Source organism: Eurosta solidaginis, chromosome 2 (genome assembly GCF_040869045.1).
Source record: "Eurosta solidaginis isolate ZX-2024a chromosome 2, ASM4086904v1, whole genome shotgun sequence".
NCBI classification, from domain to species: domain Eukaryota; kingdom Metazoa; phylum Arthropoda; class Insecta; order Diptera; family Tephritidae; genus Eurosta; species Eurosta solidaginis.
Window position 1 is genome coordinate 163,927,336 of NC_090320.1, and position 23,788 is coordinate 163,951,123.

A 23,788-nucleotide genomic window follows, 5' to 3' on the forward strand; every position below is an offset into this window, starting at 1 on the left:
AGAGCTCACAGAGTATATTAACTTTGATTGGATAACGGTTGGTTGTACAGGTCTAAAGGAATCGAGATAGATATAGACTTCCATATATCAAAATCATCAGTATCGAAAAAAAATTCGATTGAGCCATGTCTGTCCGTCCGTCCGTCTGTCCGTTAACACGATAACTTGAGTAAATTTTGAGGTATCTTGATGAAATTTGGTACGTAGGTTCCTAGGCACTCATATCAGATCTCTATTTAAAATGAACGATATCGGACAATAACCACGCCCACTTTTTCGATATCGAAAATTTCGAAAAATCGAAAAAGTGCGATAATTCATTACCAAATACGGATTAAGCGATGAAACTTGGTAGGTGAGTTGAACTTATGACGCAGAATAGAAAACTAGTAAAATTTTGGACAATGGGCGTGGCACCGCCCACTTTCAGAAGAAGGTAATTTAGAAGTTTTGCAAGCTGTAATTTGGCAGTCGTTGAAGATATCATGATGAAATTTGGCAGGAACGTTACTCTTATTACTATATGTCTGCTTAATAAAAAATAGAAAAATCGGAGAACGACCACGCCCACTTTTAAAAAAAAAAAATTTTTTTAATTCAAATTTTAAAAGAAAAGTTAATATCTTTACAGTATATAAGTAAATTATGTCAAAATTCAACTACAGTAATGATATGATGTAACAACATACAAAAATAAAAGAAAATTTCAAAATGGGCGTGGCTCCGCCCTTTTTCACTTAATTTGTCTAGGATACTTTTAATGCCATAAGTCGAACAAAAATTTACCAATCCTTGTGAAATTTGGTATAGGCTTAGATTCTAGGACGATAACTGTTTTCTGTGAAAAAAGGCGAAATCGGTTGAAGCCACGCCCAGTTTTTATACACAGTCGACCGTCTGTCCTTCCGCTCGGCCGTTAACACGATAACTTGAGCAAAAATAGATATATCTTTACTAAACTCAGTTCACGTACTTATCTGAACCCACTATACCAAATACGAAAAAAGGGATGAAACATGGTAATTGTATTGGTCTATTGACGCAAAATATAACTTTAGAAAAAACCTTGGTAAAATGGGTGTGACACCTACCATATTAAGTAGAAGAAAATGAAAAAGTTTTGCAGGGCGAAATCAAAAGCCCTTGGAATCTTGGAAGGAATACTGTTCGTGGTATTACATATATAAATAAATTAGCGGTACCTGACAGATGATGTTCTGGATCACCCTGGCCCACGTTTTTGTCGATATCTCGAAAACTCCTTCACATATACAACTAAGGGCCACTCCCTTTTAAAACCCTCATTAATACCTTTAATTTGATACCCATATCGTACAAACAAATTCTAGAGTCACCCCTGGTCCACCTTTATGGCGACATCTTGAAAAGGCGTCCACCTATAGAACTAAGGCCCACGCCCTTTTAAAACACTCATTAACACCTTTCATTTGATACTCATATCGTATAAACAAATTCTCTAGTCACCCTGGTCCACCTTTATGGCGATATCTCGAAAAGGCGTCCACCTATAGAACTAAGGCCCACGCCCTTTTAAAATTCTAATTAACACCTTTCATTTGATATCCATATCGTACAAAAAAATTCTAGAGTCACCTCTGGTCCTCGTTTATGGCGATATCTCGAAAAGGCGTCCACATATAGAACTAAGGCCCACTCCTTTTTAAAATACTCATTAAAACCTTTATTTTATATCCATATCGTACAAAAAAATCCTAGAGTTACCCCTGGCCCACCTTTATGGCGATATCTCGAAAAGGCGTCCACCTATAGAACTAAGGCCCACGCCCTTTTAAAATTCTCATTAACACCTTTCATTTGATACCCATATCGTACAAAAAAATTCTAGAGTCACCCCTGGTCCACCTTTATGGCGATATCTTGAAAAGGCGTCCACCTATAGAACTAAGGCCCACGCCCTTTTAAAATACTCATTAACACCTTTCATTTGATACCCATATCGTACAAACAAATTCTAGAGTCACCACTGGTCCACCTTTATGGCGATATCTCGAAAAGGCGTCCACCGATAGAACTAAGGCCCACGCCCTTTAAAAATTCTCATTAACACCTTTCATTTGATACCCATATCGTACAAAAAAATTCTAGAGTCACCCCTGGTCCACGTTTATGGCGATATCTCGAAAAGGCGTCCACATAAAGAACTAAGGCCCACTCCTTTTTAAAATACTCATTAAAACCTTTATTTTATATCCATATCGTACAAAAAAATTATAGAGTGACCCCTGGCCCACCTTTATGGCGATATTTCGAAAAGGCGTCCACCTATAGAACTAAGGCCCACGCCCTTTTAAAATACTCATTAACACCTTTCATTTGATCCCCATATCGTACAAACGCATTCTAGAGTCACCCCTGGTCCACCTTTATGGCGATATCTTGAAAAGATGTCCACCCATAGAACTAAGGCCCACTCCCTTTTAAAACACTTATTAACACCTTTCGTTTGATACCCATATTGTACAAACGCATTCTAAGTTCAACCCCGGTCCACTTTTATAACGATATTCCGAAAAGGCGTCCACCTATAGAACTAAGGCCCACTCCCTTTTAAAATACTCATTAGCACCTTTCATTTGATACCCATATAGTACAAACAAATTCTAGAGTCACCCCTGGTCCACCTTTATGGCGATATCTCGAAAAGGCGTCCACATATAGAACTAAGGCCCACGCACTCTTAAAATATCATTAACACCTTTCATTTGATACTCATATCGTACAAACAAATTCTAGAGTCACCCCTGGTCCATCTTTATAGAACTTAGGCCCACGCCCTTTTAAAATACCCATTAATACCTTTCATTTGATACCCATATCGTACAAACAAATTCTAGAGTCAGGCCTGGTCCACCTTTATGGAGATATCCCTAAATGGCGTCCATTTATAGAACTATGGCCCACTACCTCTTAAAATACTCTTTAATAACTTCCATTTGATACACATGTCATACAAACACATTCCAGGGTTACCCTAGGTTCTTTTTACAACATGGTGATTTTCCCTTACTTTGTCTCCACAGCTCTCAACTGAGTAAGTAATGTTCGGTTACACCCGAACTTAGCCTTCCTTACTTGTTTTTATTCGCGATCTAAGTATCACTATTTAAAGTAAAAATAAAAGCGTCTTTGAGTTCGTTTCATGAGTTCTCCTAAACTTCCTTAGGTTGTCGCAAAATCTTTCGAAAAATTTCCATAATTTTCCAAACGCAAGAAGACGCAGCAAGCGCTGGCTTATTGGTGGGACTGCCACGTGGCAGCCACCACTTTCATATGTCCCCTGACCAATGGATCTGGAAATACAAATGCAATGAAATGTTGGACCAATAGATCTTCATAAAGATAAGCCAAATTTTAATATTTTATAATAGATTTGATTTAATTTTTTTACTATTATTATTTCATTTTCTTGTACCATGAGGTAAAAGGTACAAAGAAAGGGTTAAGTTATGCCTGGTTGTAATTAAATATATGTATAAACAAGTAAGGAAGGCTAAGTTCGGGTGTAGCCGAACATTACATACTCAGTTGAGAGCTGTGGAGACAAAGTAAGGGAAAATCACCATGTTGTAAAAAGAACCTAGGGTAACACTGGAATGTGTTTGTATGACATGTGTATCAAACGGAAGTTATTAAAGAGTATTTTAAGAGGAAGTGGGCCATAGTTCTATAGATGGACGCCATTTAGGGATATCGCCATAAAGGTGGACCAGGCCTGACTCTAGAATTTGTTTGTACGATATGGGTATCAAATGAAAGGTATTAATGAGTATTTTAAAAGGGCGTGGGCCTAAGTTCTATAGATGAACGCCTTTTCGAGATATCGCCATAAAGATGTACCAGGGGTGACTCTAGAATTTTTTTGTACGATACGAGTATCAAATGAAAGGTGTTAATGATATTTTAAGAGTGCGTGGGCCTTAGTTCTATATGTGGACGCCTTTTCGAGATATCGCCATAAAGGTGGACCAGGGGTGACTCTAGAATTTGTTTGTACGATATGGGTATCAAATGAAAGTTGTTAATGAGTATTTTAAAAGGGAGTGGGCCTTAGTTCTATAGGCGGACGGCTTTTCGAGATATCGCCATAAGGTGGACCAGGGGGTGACTCTAGAATTTTTTTTGTACGATATAGGTATCAAATGAAAGGTGTTAATGAGTATTTTAAAAGGGGAGTGGGCCTTAGTTCTATGGGTGGACGCCTTTTCAAGATATCGCCATAAAGGTGGACCAGGGGTGACTCTAGAATTTGTTTGTACGATATGGGTATCAAATGAAAGGTGTTAATGAGTATTTTAAAAGGGAGTGGGCCTTAGTTCTATAGGTGGACGGCTTTTCGAGATATCGCCATAAAGGTGGACCAGGGGTGACTCTAGAATTTGTTTGTACGATATGGATATCAAATGAAAGGTGTTAATGAGTATTTTAAAAAGGGCGTGAGCCTTAGTTCTATAGGTGGACGCCTTTTCGAGATATCGCCATAAACGTGGACCAGGGGTGACTCTAGAATGCGTTTGTACAATATGGGTATCAAATGATAAGGTGTTAATGAGAATTTTAAAAGGGCGTGGGCCTTAGTTCTATAGGTGGACACCTTTTTCGAGATATCGCCATAAAGGTGGACCAGGGTGACTCTAGAATTTGTTTGTACGATATGAGTATCAAATGAAAGGTGTTAATGAGTGTTTTAAAAGGGCGTGGGCCTTAGTTCTATAGGTGGACGCCTTTTCAGATGTCGCCATAAAGGTGGACCAGGGGTGACTCTAGAATTTGTTTGTACGATATGGGTATCAAATGAAAGGTGTTAATGAGTATTTTAAAAGGGCGTGAGCCTTAGTTCTATAGGTGGACGCATTTTCGAGATATCGCCATAAAGGTGTGCCAGGGGTGACTCTAGAATTTTTTTGTACGATATAGGTATCAAATGAAAGGTGTTAATGAGTATTTTAAAAAAGAGTGGGCCTTAGTTCTATATGTGGACGCCTTTTCGAGATATCGCCATAAACTTGGACCAGGGGTGACTCTAGGATGTGTTTGCACGATATGGGTATCAAATTAAAAGTATTAATGAGGGTTTTAAAAGGGAGTGGCCCTTAGTTGTATATGTGAAGGCGTTTTGGAGATATCGACCAAAATGTGGACCAGGGTGCTAGAATTTGTTTGTACGATATGGATATCAAATGAAAGGTGTTAATGAGTATTTTAAAAGGGCGTGAGCCTTAGTTCTATAGGTGGACGCCTTTTCGAGATATCGCCATAAACGTGGACCAGGGGTGACTCTAGAATGCGTTTGTACAATATGGGTATCAAATGAAAGGTGTTAATGAGAATTTTAAAAGGGCGTGGGCCTTAGTTCTATAGGTGGACGGCTTTTCGAGATATCGCCATAAAGGTGGACCAGGGGTGACTCTAGAATTTGTTTGTACGATATGGGTATCAAATGAAAGTTGTTAATGAGTATTTTAAAAGGGAGTGGGCCTTAGTTCTATAGGCGGACGGCTTTTCGAGATATCGCCATAAAGGTGGACCAGGGGTGACTCTAGAATTTTTTTGTACGATATGGGTATCAAATGAAATGTATTAATGAGTATTTTAAAAAAGAGTGGGCCTTAGTTCTATATGTGGACGCCTTTTCGAGATATTGCCATAAACTTGGACCAGGGGTGACTCTAGGATGTGTTTGCACGATATGGGTATCAAATTAAAGGTATTAATGAGGGTTTTAAAAGGGAGTGGCCCTTAGTTGTATATGTGAAGGCGTTTTGGAGATATCGACCAAAATGTGGACCAGGGTGATCCAGAACATAATATGTCGGGTACCGCTAATTTATTTATATATGTAATACCACGAACAGTATTCCTTCCAAGCTTCCAAGGGCTTTTGATTTCGCCCTGCAAAACTTTTTCATTTTCTTCTACTTAATATGGTAGGTGTCACACCCATTTTACAAAGGTTTTTTCTAAAGTTATATTTGGCGTCAATAGACCAATACAATTACCATGTTTCATCCCTTTTTTTGTATTTGGTATAGAATTATGGCATTTTTTTCATTTTTCGTTATTTTCGATATCGAAAAAGTGGGTGTGGTCATATTCGGATTTCGGCCATTTTTAACACCAATACAAAATGGGTTCAGGTAAGTACGTGAACTGAGTTTAGTAAAGATATATCGATTTTTGCTCAAGTTATCGTGTTAACGGCCGAGCAGAAGGACAGACGGCCGACTGTGTATAAAAACTGGGCGTGTCTTCAAACCGATTTCGCCTTTTTTCACAGAAAATAGTTATCGTCCTAGAATCTAAGCCTATACCAAATTTCACAAGGATTGGTAAATTTTTGTTCGACTTATGGCATTAAAAGTATCCTAGACAAATTAAGTGAAAAAGGGCGGAGCCACACTCATTTTGAAATTTTCTTTTATTTTTGTATGTTGTTGCATCATATCATTACTGGAGTTGAATGTTGACATAATTTACTTATATACTGTAAAGATATTAACTTTTCTTTTAAAATTTGAATTTAAAAAAAATTTTTTTTAAAAAGTGGATGTGGTCGTTCTCCGATTTTGCAAATTTTTATTAAGCAGACATATAGTAATAAGAGTAACGTTCCTGCCAAATTTCATCATGATATCTTCAACGACTGCAAAATTACAGCTTGCAAAACTTCTAAATTACCTTCTTCTAAAAGTGGGCGGTGCCACGCCCATTGTCCAAAATTTTACTAGTTTTCTATTCTGCATCATAAGTTCAACTCACCCACCAAGCTTCATCGCTTAATCCGTATTTGGTAATGAATTATCGCACTTTTTCGATTTTTCGAAATTTTCGATATCGAAAAAGTGGGCGTGGTTATTGTCCGATATCGTTCATTTTAAATAGCGATCTGAGATGAGTATCTAGGAACCTACGTACCAAATTTCATCAAGATACCTCAAAATTTACTCAAGTTATCGTGTTAACGGACAGACGGACGGACGGACGGACGGACATGGCTCAATCGAATTTTTTTTCGATACTGATGATTTTGATATATGGAAGTCTATATCTATCTCGATTCCTTTATACCTGTACAACCAACCGTTATCCAATCAAAGTTAATATACTCTGTGAGCTCTGCTCAACTTAGTATAAAAAAAAAGCAACTAAAAACCTAAACCAAATAGGAAACTATTAACTATTTACTAGGCGCTGAATAATGAATTCCATTACGCTTCCTTAAATTGTAACAAATATCTTCGTCATAATCCGAAGAAAAAGAGCACACAAATACAAAAAAAAAAGAAAATGGATCAAGAATAAGAATGTAAAATAGTAGCAAACCTAAATTATAAATTAGAATAGAAACAAAAATTCAAAAGGATTAATTACTCCTGTCTATAATTCAAGACAAAGAATGACAAAGATTGAGCTTTTAAAGTTAACTTAATTATAGTATCATACTAATAAGTATAGTTGAAGTTCCTATATGCATATTTACATAAATGTAACATTCCGATCAGGGGCCCTATTCAGTAACTGTGAGTTTTAAAATGTACACTTTTTCTTCATATAATTTATATGAAAGAAAAATGTACATGTCAAAACTCATAGTTACTGAATAGGGCCCCGAATAGTTTCATTCATTCGTACTGTTGGGCTATGTGGCGAACCCACGGGTTACTAACTCCCCTTAGCCTCCCTCAACACCTATAGGCCTGGGCTTTCTTACTATTTCCGCGATCAATTATACTCATGCTTGACTTGTAGTTGCAATACAAGAACAACAAAAGAAAAAGAAAAGATGACAAGCAGAAAGTGAAAGCAGGCATTTTATGAAAGAAATTTGAATTTTTTTTTTTCATACACGTAATCCGTTGTTGTTGTTGGCTCGTAAGCCCAGTTTTTTTGTTCCTTTTTTTTCATCATGGGTTCGTAAAGCATGAATTGGCATACTTAAGTTTATTATGCCTATACATATATATATATATATATATATATATATATATATATATATATATATATATATATACATATGTACATAATTCTGTAAAAGTTATATTGCGCGGGATATCGTAGCAAAAATACAACTACAGCGAGGAGGCCTTCGGCGCGTAGTTGGAATTGCTCACAGAAGAGTATATACAAAAATGTAAGTTGGAATAAACAAACCTATATATATATATATATTACATATGTCCTCTTTATGAATTGAATTTTTTTTCGATTCAATTGTGCTTCTTTTTGTCTAAGAGGAAAAGGGCAATCGTAGTTTGTATCAGTGTTGCCAGGTGATGACAAAACAAGAAGCTAGATTGGCAAAAAAAAGGCTAGAAAAAGCTAAATTTAGAAATAAAAGAAGCTAAAAAACGGTCAGAAATTTTTTTGGTTAATTCATAAAATTCTTTTTAAATATTTTAGTTTACATATTTGTAAATAAAAACTTATAAACATAACTTAAACATAACTTCTTGTTTCAAAACATATCAGGCACATTTTCCTTGACTAGCACATGGAATTAGTTTAAATAATTGCATATGTGTATATACATAAAAAAAATATTACAAACTAATTATTTATATAAAATATTCCTCGTCTGAGGAATCAGAAGAGCTTAAGTCTGCGTATAAAGTTTGGCTATTTACCATAAATATGAGATCATCGGTAATTTCAAAATCCTTACAACATTTAGATAAGCGTGTTAACGAGCATCTAATATTAAGCAGCGCATTAAGCATTTTAATTTTTAGTTTGTTCCTTAATTTAGTTTTCAGAATTTTCATGCCACTAAAAATTCTTTCAACCTCCGCGTTACTGAGTGGTAATACTAAAAAACTAAATATGATTTCGACAAGTTCTAAAAAAGGAGGTTCGTTTAATGCATTTTTATGTTCTCGGACTTCCGGCCAAAATTCCAAGGTGGAGTGTACATTTTTCCATTGTATTGTTACAAGTTTTCGCTACTGCAGCTCAATTAATGCTATTTGACTTAATGAATAACTATACTTCTCTTTTTCAAAGTAAGAAAATACATCTGGCTTTGAAACTTTCAACGAATTTTCAGCAGAAAAGGATTAATCTTTTGTAGAGAACTCATATTATTAGGTGTTGGGTGTTCACACGAACTATTGAAATTATTTTATTTTAGAAATTATTAAAAATACATTCGGAGTAAAAAAGGCTAGAAAAAAGTAACGAAGCTTAACCCAAAATTTCGAGACCAAAGGCAAAAAAAAGGCTAAATCTAGCCTCGAAAAGGATAACATGGCAACACTGGTTTGTATGCATAACCAGAAACGGTATAATATAGAGACATTGCATAGACGAAAAATCGTGTGAGGCAAGCTTCAAAAAATTCTAGTAGGTCACATTCACCACTTCCATAGCAGAATTTGTTAAACTACCACCAAAAGGCTAAATCTAGCCTCGAAAAGGATAACATGGCAACACTGGTTTGTATGCATAACCAGAAACGGTATAATATAGAGACATTGCATAGACGAAAAATCGTGTGAGGCAAGCTTCAAAAAATTCTAGTAGGTCACATTCCACTTACCATAGCAGAATTTGTTAAACTACCACTGTCTGTATTTGTTATTTAATAATTATTTTTACACTTTTTATTCAGCTAATGTGTTCAGAATTTTAACTTTTACTCACTAAAACTCCAATCAGTGTATTTCTGTTCTTAAATTATGTAAAAAATTGTGTTAAAATTTTTGGTGTGGTGAAAGTGACCTACTAGAATTTTGTTACGCTCCGCTGCTTTCCACTGAAGTTCGCGCATGCAACATCTTTATATTCAAAATTTTTTGGCATAACTATACTCAGAGAATTTAAACACAATGAGAAGGAGTGTTTTTGGCATCCACTGCTTACGATCCATTTGCATGTGACACGTCTTGCACTTCACCACTATTCCCCAAATTCATGTTAACTTAACAGAGTGCAAGACGTAACAGAAAATTCTCTTAACGATTTTCTCTGTTCGTCTGTTACCAAAAAATTCTCTGATCAGAGCAAATATATTGGAAATTTTAATTCTCTGATTTTTTGTAAATAAATTATGATGATTCATTGTAAATAGACTTGCCCCATTAAGTAAGGTCTTAGGAGGCAATTATTCAATAGGATATTTGGTGCAGGTGTAAAGCACTTGTATCAATTTAATTTTTCTTTTTCCAACTTGTAGTTCAAATTCCGCTCGTTGTTTTATTATTTATATATTGATTGGTCCCATCCATTTTACATGACTCAGAAAGATGCCCATTTTCCCCAAAACAGCCGATTTTACGAGGCCATCAGAAAAAGGGAACAACATATTTGCTCGAATAATATTACCACAAATTCCCCATCCTCAACTAACTTTCGAATATCGAATTTCCATATTGTCATCTTCCTCACCTACAGACAATTCATTTTACCGTCTTACTCATTTGCATACAATCTGATACAATTTTATTCATATCCAATTTCCTCATTTCCATATTGTCTTGTCATTTTCCTCATCTGCATACAATTTTATTTTTCCTTCCTCCTCCCTAACGCCCCAACCATCTTATTTTTGAAATCATATGGTTTATGGTTAAGCGCCTTATGCTGCGCGCACATCTTTTATAAATTCTGAGTTCGACTACCGCGTCGACTCCATGATATCTATTTATTTTTGTATTTTTTCTGCTTTGGTGGTTGAAAATCAATAAAAAATCAATAAAAAGTTTCTTTTTATAAGCTACAGAGGAAGGCAGAAAATTTGAAAAAGAGCCCGATTCACCAGGCCATCATAAAAATGTGTAGGGTTACTGGATAATATAAATTGTATTTGGCATATCTAATGAATGCTGCTAAGTAAAAAGTACTATACGAACCATAGAGGATAATAGGGCTATCTCCTTTGTACAACATATAAATATGTTTCCAAGTTAGAAATTACCGTTAGTTATATATATGTCCCACGCATTCACTCACCATTCACCACTCACTAGAATGAACCTCATGCTTATAACTGCCTGTTAGGCTATCAAAAGTCACAAACTTTTGTGGCGCAGCTGTGGGGGCAAGTGAATTGTTGTAGGATTTCGTGGGTTCGAAGCCCGCTCCAGTTAAAATCCTTCTCTATTTTTTTTTTAACTGAAATTATAAAAATGCTGATATTGCGGCAAAATAACAAAATTTTGCCGATAAGCGCATTTTCTTACAATGCAAAATTTTTTGCAAGAATATATAAAAATGTGCTAAAACCATTTGACAAAATTAAAAGCTAACCAAATTCAAACAATTGTTGAATTACTTTCAATTGTTAGAAATTGTTCACAAAGCTAAAAAGGGAATTTCAAGACCATTGAAAGCTGGCATGGTAATAGGCGACCATACAAAATAGCAAATGTCGCTAAAATATGCAAGCATTTTTCCTAACTTCCATACCCGCCTTCGCCTCATCCACAAGCACAAAAGTCAAACCAGAGACAAAATCTTAAATTTTGATTTGATTCTTATTACCAACACATTCAAACATTTCGTCCGGCCTCGTACATATAGGCCAAAACTAACACAAACCTAGGGCACTCATAAAAATTGGCGCGTGTGTTAAATGTATGAAAATAGTTTTTTGGCTTTCGTACGCACATATGCCATTCCTTTTACGCATGAGGCTATACCATACAAAACTTCATATTTCCATTTCTGTTCTGATATTTCGAAGTTTCGAATGAGGAGAAAAAAATCTTCTTTTTCCTCGCCGCCTTCACCTGACCTTCAAACAAAATAGCAAAAGCGAAATATTTTTGAGGTCATTCGCACTTGCTCTGGCACTTGCAAGCGCAATGTATAGAGTTGGGTCGTTTCGTTCTGAACTTGTTCAATTGACCGGGTCTCTCAACTGAACAAGTGAACTAGATCTTCGATTTTGGTTCTATTTGTTCTTTTAGTTCGTTTTATCTAATGTTATTCTTTCTCTCTTCTCGTTCACGAACATTGTAAATTCATACATACATACGTAGAAATTCACAGTGAGCACGAATGTCGATGATGCCACTTATGCGATATGTGTGTATATATTTATGAAAAACATCTTTTGTAAGAAACTAATTATTATATTTATTAAACTTGAAAAGTTCATATTTACAATTTGTGCCTGTACTCTTTCAACTTCCTCGGTCTTCCGAAATTTGTAACTTTTTTTGAAGTTAATTACACATATGTATATATATTAACTTATTTATTCATAACACATTTAAATATACCTACACTAAGCATTGCTGCATACACACCCCCCTCTATACTTGTTGACTTTTTTCGTTGGTCTGAGCGGCAGTGAACAAATTTGCTTGCAAAAAAGGAAAAGATGAATAAAAAGAACGAAAGAACCGAATCTCTGAAATGAACAGAAAAGCGCAACTCTAGCAATGTATTTGTAATTATACATGGTCAGTTGATCAGGTCAGAATAAGGTAATCAAAAATTTGAAACGCAAAATAGTCAAAAACGGAAAAAATTGCTATGAACTTAACATTTGCACTTTGTTAGGGTAGAATTAAAAGGGCTATACAACTATATACTTGAAATATTATTTCAAATTACAGAAAAAAATCCACACTTAATAAATATAATTAAATAAGCAAAATGACATAAGACTTTTCGGCTTTTGCTTATCTAAAATTCATAATTCGATATGTTAACGGGATTTTCCATCAATAAAAAAAAGAAAACAAGCTTTATTAAGGTTCGAACCTGAAATACCTGTAGCCTTAAACGAGTGCCTAACAGGTGCGCCAAACCTACTATGACTTTCATTCTGTCTTATCTGCTACTTTGATCGTATATACGAATTTGCACGCCATAAGGCTATTTTCAACCCTCCATTTACCATTGAAATTAAGCTTATTTTACCTTTTTTAAAATTTCTAAATTATATTAATTAAATTCAAATTCATATTAAATTATAAAACAAGCAAATATATTGCTACAAGTAATAAAATTTAAATTTAATTAATCCTACTAAATACCTATATTCCTACAAAGAAATCATATTAAGAGAAAATCCAGAGAATTTATACACCAGCTGAAACTGTTGACAGAGAATTTTCTGCTGTTAACTGGTTAACATTGAAATTGGATTGTGTGTGGTGAAGTGCAAGACGTGTTCACATGCAAAAAAGTTGGAATCTAGCAAAAACGCCTTCCCATTGTGTTTAAATTCTCTGCTATACTTAAAGCAATGCAATATATCCCCACAAACATATGTACATATAGGTGAACGTAGTCTCCCAATTCAATTCTTTCTCTTTGTTTTTTTTTTGTTGCGCTCTAAGCTCCCAATTAGACGTTTTGCTAAGCGCGCGTACTCTCTTTATTATATGAACGCACAGCTAATAAGAATTGTAAATGACGGTCAATGACCTCGAAAATGAAAAAGTAGGTCAGTAGATTAGTATCAGCTGTTAGCATACCCCCCAAAGAATTTCGTTAGCATGCGCAATTAGATTGTATTAGCATGTAAGATATTTTCTTTTGCAAATTCATTAACACTAATGTTTACTTATTACTGGATCTTTAATCTTTAATTAGTATACTAAGGATATTTTTTTTATACCTATATATATGTAGACATGAGCTGAATTTCTATAAATATAAATTGTTAATATGGAGTAAATCGAAGATTACAGTGGTCTAATTCTTGCAGGTGGGTGTGTGGAAGCCCCTTTTCCTAATAAGCCATGGTAGGGTGGGTATAGAGCAGTCGCATCAATATGCATTAGCGCTGTATGGTTGGGATGTTTCACGTGCGAGTATGGGTGGTTGCATATAGTTATTTCGTGGTAGTTACCTTTTGTGTGCAAATTAATATATTTTGTTATGGCTTTAGGTTGATGGATGTTGGCTTGGTTAGCAGGCGCGTACCTGAACCCTCCCAAGACTGAAGCTCCGGCAATCGCCAGTGCACACACCGTGGCTGCTGACAGGCTTTGCAAGCCCATCCTGAGAGCTCGGCCAAAAGTCACATAACAGAAAATGGCGCCCGAGCAGAGACCTACATACGACTTGGGGTGTACTTTTGAGGAGCCCTAACCTGATGTGATCCCTTTACATAGTACCCTCTTGGAACATTACTGTCTGTCTGAGTTTATTTGTACTTGAGTAAGAACGTTTATAGTCGATATCCTTCTTTAAATAATCACCTTAATTAGAGCAATTGATTGGATTCAGGAATTTGCGAACCTCAAGCCATATGCTTTGGATTTTGACCAACCCAATTAAAATCTAATATATCTTTTTGTTTTTTTTCAACTGTGGTTATATAGTTGTGTGGCAACTCTGATGCTGGAATTGCAGTATCCTAAAGGCTTTATGTCTACGGATCTGACCGCTGATGACAAGTGCACATAAACTCCTTAACAATCTTTTTTTTCCTTTCTTTCGAGTTTTTGGAGTTTTCCTGAAGTTAATGGCGAAAGAGTTATATGGAATTTTTGCTAGTATTTCGACTATATGTCCTCTAGCTAACCAATAACTAAATAACCTAACAGGTCTTGAAAATTGCTATTAATTAGTAGTCCCAAATCCTTTCGGGGCTTAAGTTTTATTACTGAAGTGATGCTTATTTATTTTCTTTTATTACGACCAAGTTTTGAGTGTTCAACTATACCACCATTCTCGACGAAACTATTCCAACCCAACCACCACACCACCTGGGGGTCAGACCATTACTTTATGAAAGTTTTTTTGCGTTCATTTTTGCTGCTATTAAGTACTAGAATCATATTTTTTTTTGCTATAAATACATACATAAAACAGTTGCATTTGTTTTGACATCTATACCAAGGCACATACATTCGTACGTATATAGCCAAATTTATTATATGATAGCTATTTTTTTTGTCCTGAATAGTTTTCCTGAATTTTTCATCTTGATTATTTTTTTGTTTGGCTTCACTTACGCTTATTTGCGAAGGTAAAATATAGCGTTCATTGCGCAATACCATTAAAGCTTTGACAAGGATTTAACTTAAATTCCTTGTATTTTGAGATTTAACTTTGTATGATAACTCTAAACTCTAAAGGGAGATACAATAGAACGGCGCCGACTTTTGTAAAATTTCTTTTTACAATCTCCACCAACCGTGTCTAACTAGCTCGAAAGTTTTAGTATTGTCTGAGAATGTAGACATACATTACACGCATATATTCTTAAGTTTTATCCACCTCCTTCGATTTTTGTTCTGTTAATTAACTGAGTTTTGTAATAATGGCGACGCGAAATAGCAACGAATACGGACATCCGTCGGGTACGGTTTGCACAATCTGTAGGGAAGTTTTTTCGGAACATGACGATGTTTTGACGACTGCGTGCTCTCACCGCTTCCACCGAGCCTGTCTTTTAACTTGGTTCAAAACTAAACCAACTTGCCCGGAGTGTCGCGCGAAGTGCAGTAGTCGCAACTGCTTCGAAAACACAGGTGCACGTCGTCGGACGCGTGCTACAGCTCAGGACGACAACGCGGATCTTAATGTGCCCCGTCTTAGTCAGGAGCAGGGTCAGGCTCTTGCAGGTGCCGCAGCTTTACCTCTAGAAAACCCAGCGGGAAGTAGCCATAATGAGGAGGAGACTCGCATTCGAAACATAGTTTCCGTGTTATAACAGCCTGGCAAGCCCCGATTTTTGAAGACCTTGGAACCGCGTTGCACAAATTATTGAACAAAGACTTGATACCACCCTCGCACCGTATTGGGTTATAAGGTTAAATCTTAACGCGACTAATATACAGTTAGCTCCTCCCATCGGTAATGTTAGTCCAGTTGAAAACATCGCCCATTTAAATCCTCCACCCAACAACTCGACTCCATACTGGCCTAGGGACATTCCAAACCTGCCAAATCATTCTAACCAAAATTTTTACTGTACTGTGGACCAGATGCGATTTAGCGATACATCGAGCGTTCCAATCTCAGGTAGAGTAGCCCAGCTTATTTCAAGTTGGGGTGTTATTTTTGATGGGTCCAACCGAATGTCATAGCTTCATTCAACGGATTGAGTGCCAAGTCATAGATACTCTTGGGCGAAATTTCAACCTTCTCTGTGAGCATGTACAGAGCCTACTTACGAAAGACGCCAAAGAGTGGTATTGGAGATACCGCCGCTCGGTAGAACGAGTCACGTGGCCGTCCTTATGTCAAGCTTTAAGAACCAACTTCCAGCTGCATAAAAGTGACTTCGACCTTAAAGAGCAAATTCGAAGCCGGAAACAAGGAGCGAGTGAAACTTTCGACGAATTTCGCAATGCGGTACTTAAGCTCGCTGAGCCTTTGCAAACCCCTTTGAGTGAGACTGAATTAGTAGAGATATTACAACATAATTTACGCTTTCGTGTTCGACAACAATTGTTGTACATGCCCATTAACTCGCTCGCCGAATTGCGCAGACTCTGCCTGAAGGGTGAAAGCCTTGTCAACGAATTTGGTAAGGTTAGCAATACACTTCCGTCAGTAAATTCCCGTGACTACCCACGACGTTATGCCAATGAGTTGCAACTCGAAGATGATACGCCCCATGAGTCGGAGGTTGGAGTAGATGAAATCACTGAGAGATCTACTAACCGAAAACATTTGTGCTGGAACTGCAGGAGTGAAGGACATAGATATGTAGATTGTTTGAAGGACCGAACCGTATTTTGCTATGGATGTGGCACGCCTGATGTGTACCGCCCAGAGTGCGAGTCGTGTTCGGGAAACTCCAACCCGAGCGAGGCTTCGCACCGGAATCCTCGCCAGGACCCGAAACTGTAGAAAGTCCGAAGGTACTCTTACGTCCCGTCAATACCCACACTAGCAATGGGGTAATGTCACCTATTCACCCGGAAGAAACGCTCAAAAATTTCTCGTATGTTCGCCAGATCGTGCCTTATGACGTTCGTCTGAGAAATTATAACGAAGTGAAGAACAGAATTTTTGGCACAGGTGGTTCCGCACCTCATAGCCGTTCAGCCACCCGAATTAAAGCCTTTTGGAGAAAAACCAAAATAAAACGCAAGTCCTTGAGAAATTTTATATCATCGATAGAAAGAAAATCGTATGATCTGCGGCCCTACGCAAAGATCGAAGTCCTTGGAGGAGAGTATCTTGGCCTGCTACATAGTGGAGCACAGGTTTCATGTATAGTAGCCACTCTAGCAGAAGTTGTTCGCAAACAAAGACATCTACGCGAACATAAAACAGCTGTCTATAATGCCGACGGTAAATACCAAGTTTTTTTGGAGTCCTTGACCTAAGTGTCAAGTTTGAAGGCAAAACAGAAGTGATAACTTTTTTTGTAATACCGAGCATGTCCCAATCCATTATACTAGGGGTTGACTTTTGGAGCAAATTTCGGATTGCTCCTCACGTTATATCCGAGGTGACCCTTAACGACAAGGAAGAAAAACTTGATGAAAATGCCCTGCCTCTAAGTAGCGAACAACAGCGTCAGTTGGCAATAGTCAAACACAGGTTTCCGAATTGTGAAAAAGAGGGCTTAGGGAAAACTTCTCTTTTGGAGTACGTTATAGAACTCCAGCCGAATGTCCTTCCGATAAAAAAACGGTACTTTCCCATTTCCCCTGCTATAGGGAAACTAGTTCATGCAGAAATTGACGAAATGTTGAATTTAGGTGTAATCGAGGAGTCCCCTAACAGTCCATGGTCAAGTCCGGTCGTACTAGTGAAGAAGCCAAATAAAGTCCGTCTGTGTTTAGATTCAAGAAAAATAAACAGCGTTACCGTTAAGGACGCTTATCCCCTGCCACACATTGATGGTATATTAAGTAGAATACCAAAGGTTAAGTACATAAGTTCACTAAATCTGCGTCGAGCCTTTTGGAAAATTCCCCTGTCCGAAAACTCTAGAGATTACACTTGCTTCACAGTCCCCGCTGTACCGTTATTGCGTAATGCCCTTTGGCTTATGCAACGCCCCTCAAGCGCTTTGTCCTCTGATGGATCGCGTCATTCCTCCCCACTTGAAAAATCAAGTTTTCGTGTATTTAGACGACCTTCTTATACTGTCCGAAGATTTTAACAATCACTTGTCCGTCCTTTCCGAAGTCGCACTTCACCTCAGGAAAGCTGGTTTGACGATTAACCTAGAAAAGAGCAAATTTTGCATCAAGGAAGTAAAATACCTTGGATATATTGTGGGTAACGGAACCTTAAGCACTGACCCGGATAAGATTTTGGCCGTGGTTAGCTATCCGGTACCAGCCAGTGTAAAACATCTCCGCCGCTTCCTCGGAATGGCCGGCTGGTACCGCCGGTTCGTGACCAATGTTTCCTCCATTACAATCCCCCTAACAAACTTGTTAAAGAAAGGCAAAGGGTTTGTTTGGAATGACGATGCACAGAAAGCATTTGAAACTTTGAAAGAAATGCTTTGTTCAGCTCCCGTCTTAACCAGTTCAAATAACGAGAAACCCTTCATACTCCAATGCGACGCATCTAAGCTCGGTGTAGGAGCTGTATTGTCACAGAAAAACGACGATGGCGTCGAGGTGCCAATCGCATACTTCTCGCAAAAACTTAACAAGGCCCAAAGTAACTACCACGTTACCGAGCTGGAATGCCTTGCGGCCATTCTCAGTTTAAAACAAGTAAGGAAGGCTAAGTTCGGGTGTAACCGAACATTACATACTCAGTTGAGAGCTGTGGAGACAAAGTAAGGGAAAATCACCATGTTGTAAAAAGAACCTAGGGTAACCCTGGAATGTGTTTGTATGACATGTGTATCAAATGGAAGTTATTAAAGAGTATTTTAAGAGGAAGTGGGCCATAGTTCTATAGATGGACGCCATTTAGGGATATCGCCATAAAGGTGGACCAGGCCTGACTCTAGAATTTGTTTGTACGATATGGGTATCAAAAGAAAGGTATTAATGAGTATTTTAAAAGGGCGTGGGCCTAAGTTCTATAGATGGACGCCTTTTCGAGATATCGCCATAAAGATGGGCCAGGGGTGACTCTAGAATTTGTTTGAACGATATGAGTATCAAATGAAAGGTGTTAATGATATTTTAAGAGTGCGTGGGCCTTAGTTCTATATGAGGACGCCTTTTCAAGATATCGCCATAAAGGTGGACCAGGGGTGACTCTAGAATTTGTTTGTACGATATGGGTATCAAATGAAAGGTGTTAATGAGTATTTTAAAAGGGAGTGGGCCCTAGTTCTATAGGCGGACGGCTTTTCGAGATATCGCCATAAAGGTGGACCAGCGGTGACTCTAGAATTTGTTTGTACGATATGGGTATCAAATGAAAGGTGTTAATGAGTATTTTAAAAGGCAGTGGGCCTTAGTTCTATAGGTGGACGGCCTTTCGAGATATCGCCATAAAGGTGGACCAGGGGTGACTCTAGAATTTGTTTGTATGACATGGGTATCAAATGAAAGGTGTTAATGAGTATTTTAAAAGGCAGTGGGCCTTAGTTCTATAGGTGGACGCCTTTTCGAGATATCGCCATAAAGGTGGACCAGGGGTGACTCTAGAATTTGTTTGTACGATATGGGTATCAAATGAAAAGTGTTAATGAGTATTTTAAAAGGGCGTGGACCTTAGTTCTATAGGTGGACGCCTTTTCAAGATATCGCCATAAAGGTGGACCAGGGGTGACTCTAGAATTTGTTTGTACGATATGGGTATCAAATGAAAGGTGTTAATGAGTATTTTAAAAGGGAGTGGGCGTTAATTCTATAGGCGGACGGCTTTTCGAGATATCGCCATAAAGGTGGACCAGGGGTGACTCTAGAATTTGTTTGTATGAGATGGGTATCAAATGAAAGGTGTTAATGAGTATTTTAAAAGGGAGTGGGCCTTAGTTCTATGGGTGGACGCCTTTTCAAGATATCGCCATAAAGGTGGACCAGGGGTGACTCTAGAATTTGTTTGTACGATATGGGTATCAAATGAAAGGTGTTAATGAGTATTTTAAAAGGGAGTGGGCCCTAGTTCTATAGGCGGACGGCTTTTCGAGATATCGCCATAAAGGTGGACCAGGGGTGACTCTAGAATTTGTTTGTACGATATGGGTATCAAATGAAAGGTGTTAATGAGTATTTTAAAAGGGAGTGGGCCTTAGTTCTATGGGTGGACGCCTTTTCAAGATATCGCCATAAAGGTGGACCAGGGGTGACTCTAGAATTTGTTTGTACGATATGGGTATCAAATGAAAGGTGTTAATGAGTATTTTAAAAGGGAGTGGGCCCTAGTTCTATAGGCGGACGGCTTTTCGAGATATCGCCATAAAGGTGGACCAGGGGTGACTCTAGAATTTGTTTGTACGATATGGGTATCAAATGAAAGGTGTTAATGAGTATTTTGAAAGGCAGTGGGCCTTAGTTCTATAGGTGGACGCCTTTTCAAGATATCGCCATAAAGGTGGACCAGGGGTGACTCTAGAATTTGTTTCTACGATATGGGTATCGAATGAAATGTGTTAATGAGTATTTTAAAAGGGCGTGAGCCTTAGTTCTATAGGTGGACGCCTTTTCGAGATATCGCCATAAAGGTGGACCAGGGGTGACTCTAGAATGTGTTCGTACGATATGGGTATCAAATTAAAGGTATCAATGAGGGTTTTAAAAGGGAGTGGCCCTTAGTTGTATATGTGAAGGCGTTTTCGAGATATCGACCAAAACGTGGACCAGGGTGATCCAGAACATCATCTGTCGGGTACCGCTAATTTATTTATATATGTAATACCACGAACAGTATTCCTTCCAAGATTCCAAGGGCTTTTGATTTCGCCCTGCAAAACTTTTTCATTTTCTTCTACTTAATATGGTAGGTGTCACACCCATTTTACCAAGGTTTTTTCTAAAGTTATATTTTGCGTCAATAGACCAATACAATTACCATGTTTCATCCCTTTTTTCGTATTTGGTATAGAATTATGGCATTTTTTTCATTTTTCGTTATTTTCGATATCGAAAAAGTGGGTGTGGTCATATTCGGAGTACGTGAACTGAGTTTAGTAAAGATATATCGATTTTTGCTCAAGTTATCGTGTTAACGGCCGAGCGGAAGGACAGACGGCCGACTCTGTATAAAAACTGGACGTGGCTTCAACCGATTTCGCCTTTTTTCACAGAAAACAGTTATCGTCCTAGAATCTAATCCTATACCAAATTTCACAAGGATTGGTAAATTTTTGTTCGACTTATGGCATTAAAAGTATCCTAGACAAATTAAATGAAAAAGGGCGGAGCCACACCCATTTTGAAATTTTCTTTTATTTTTGTATGTTGTTGCATCATATCATTGCTGGAGTTGAATGTTGACATAATTTACTTATATACTGTAAAGATATTAACTTTTCTTTTAAAATTTGAATTAAAAAAATTTTTTTTTAAAAAGTGGGCGTGATCGTTCTCCGATTTTGCTAATTTTTATTAAGCAGACATATAGTAATAAGAATAATGTTCCTGCCAAATTTCATCATGATATCTTCAACGCCTGCCAAATTACAGCTTGCCAAACTTCTAAATTACCTTCTTCTAAAAGTGGGCGGTGCCACGCCCATTGTCCAAAATTTTACTAGTTTTCTATTCTGCGTCATAAGTTCAACTCACCTACCAAGTTTCATCGCTTAGTCCGTATTTGGTAATGAATTATCGCACTTTTTCGATTTTTCGAAATTTTCGATATCGAAAAAGTGGGCGTGGTTATTGTCCGATATCGTTCTTTTTAAATAGCGACCTGAGATGAGTGCCTAGGAACCTACGTACCAAATTTCATCAAGATACCTCAAAATTTACTCAAGTTATCGTGTTAACGGGCAGACGGACGGACGGACGGACGGACATGGTTCAATCGAATTTTTTTTCGATACTGATGATTTTGATATATGGAAGTCTATATCTACCGATATCCAATCAAAGTTAATATACTCTGTGAGCTCTGCTCAACTGAGTATAAAAATTTCGGGCCTATGTTGAAGGACAAGACTTTACTATTATCACCGACCATGCCAGTCTTCAATGACTTATTCGTTAGACGGACTTGTCCACCAGGTTAGCTCGATGGTCTTAATTACAAGGGTATCGCTTTAATATAGAACACCGAAAAGGGTCTCAAAATGTAGTACCGGATAGCTTATCCCGCCAAAATTTTGAAGAGATCAGCGAAAAGGAAGCGTATCCGCTTGTAGATTTGGGCTCGGTCGAATTTCAGTCAGCCGAGTACAAAAACCTAATAAACCATGTCCGAAACAATCAAGCTCGCCTACCTGACTTGCAAATAGTGGATGATCCAGTGTACAAAAAAACAGAGCATTCGGACGGTAACGCAGAGCGGGAGGTGTATAATTGGAAGCTGTGGATCCCTAAAAATTTGGTTAGAAAAGTTATCAAAAATGCGAACTGTCCGCCAACAAAATGTCATGGTGGAATCGCGAAAACCTTAGAACGATTAAGAACGAAATTTTACGGTCCTAAAATGACCGTCGATGTTAAGGAATACATCGGCCTTTGTGGTATCTGCCGAAGTGCCGAAGTGCCGAAGTGCCAAAGCGCCAAACGTAACATTGCGTCCGCCTATGTCAGCGCAATACATTGTCCAGCGACCCTTTCAGAAGCTTTATATCGACTTATTAGGTCCGAATCCCAGATCTCGACATGACAATGCCGGAATTGTGATAGTTTTAGATCATTTCACGAAATTTCCCTTACTCAAACTTTAAGGAACTTTAATGCGACGGGCATCTGCAACTTCCTGCAAGAACACGTTTTTAGCGTGTTCGGCACTCCCGAAATTATGTTAAGTGACAATGGCAAGCAGTTTAAATCTGCTCTATTTAACAACCTTCTTGCTGAGCGTGGAATCAAATATATGCATATGGTCCTGTATAGTCCCCAAGCCAATGCGAGCGAACAAGTTAACCGATCGATAATTGCAGGGGTACGAGCATATCTGAAGAGGACCAGACCCTATGGGATAAGCACCTGCCTAGCATATCGGAAGCATTGCGAAGCTCATATCATCAGGCTATCAGCTGTTCGCCATACTATGCTGCCTTCGGACGTCGCATGCCGACGAGTATGAGATTCTCCGTAAATTAGGAACCGTAGACGAAAATATCCTAGACAGATCCGAGAGACTGGTGTTGGTGCGAAAGTCGATCGACGAACATATTCAAAGCTTTAAGATAGGAGATAGCGTATACAGTCAAAGGTAACTCTTTATACGAATTACAGGATGACAGCACAGGAAAGCGGGGAGCATATCATGGGAAAGATATTCAGAACAGCACAACTCAATGGCACGCCGCACCAACCCTCTAAGTGGGGGGTGTGTACTGACGTACATAAGTCATATGGGAAAACTCTTAGTCTTCGAGTGCTGCCGAGCACTACCAGAGAAACACCCTAAAACATAAGGGGTAACTATTCGGCCAAGGATGTCGCCCTCTAAATCATAAGTAGTCCAAGTGGATATTATTGCGTAACTTATAGGTGAAAATAGTATAACCCTACATTATAAATTTTACAAAGACTCTGGACCATTTTCTTTAAATGTAGACCAAACTTTTCAGATGTTTGCGCTCGAAACATTAGGTTGAACTGGCCGGTCCATTAGGACCTCATATAGACTGAATGAGTCCGCAGTGTTACCAGAAGTTTGTTTTAACGACCAAACTGAAAACTCCTATCAAAACAAGGACATATGTTATAAAATAACTCCGTCCTCTTGGCAAATACTAGCAGCTTTCTTGGACTTGAGCCACTTGCTGCTTCTAGATCTGACAGCTCTA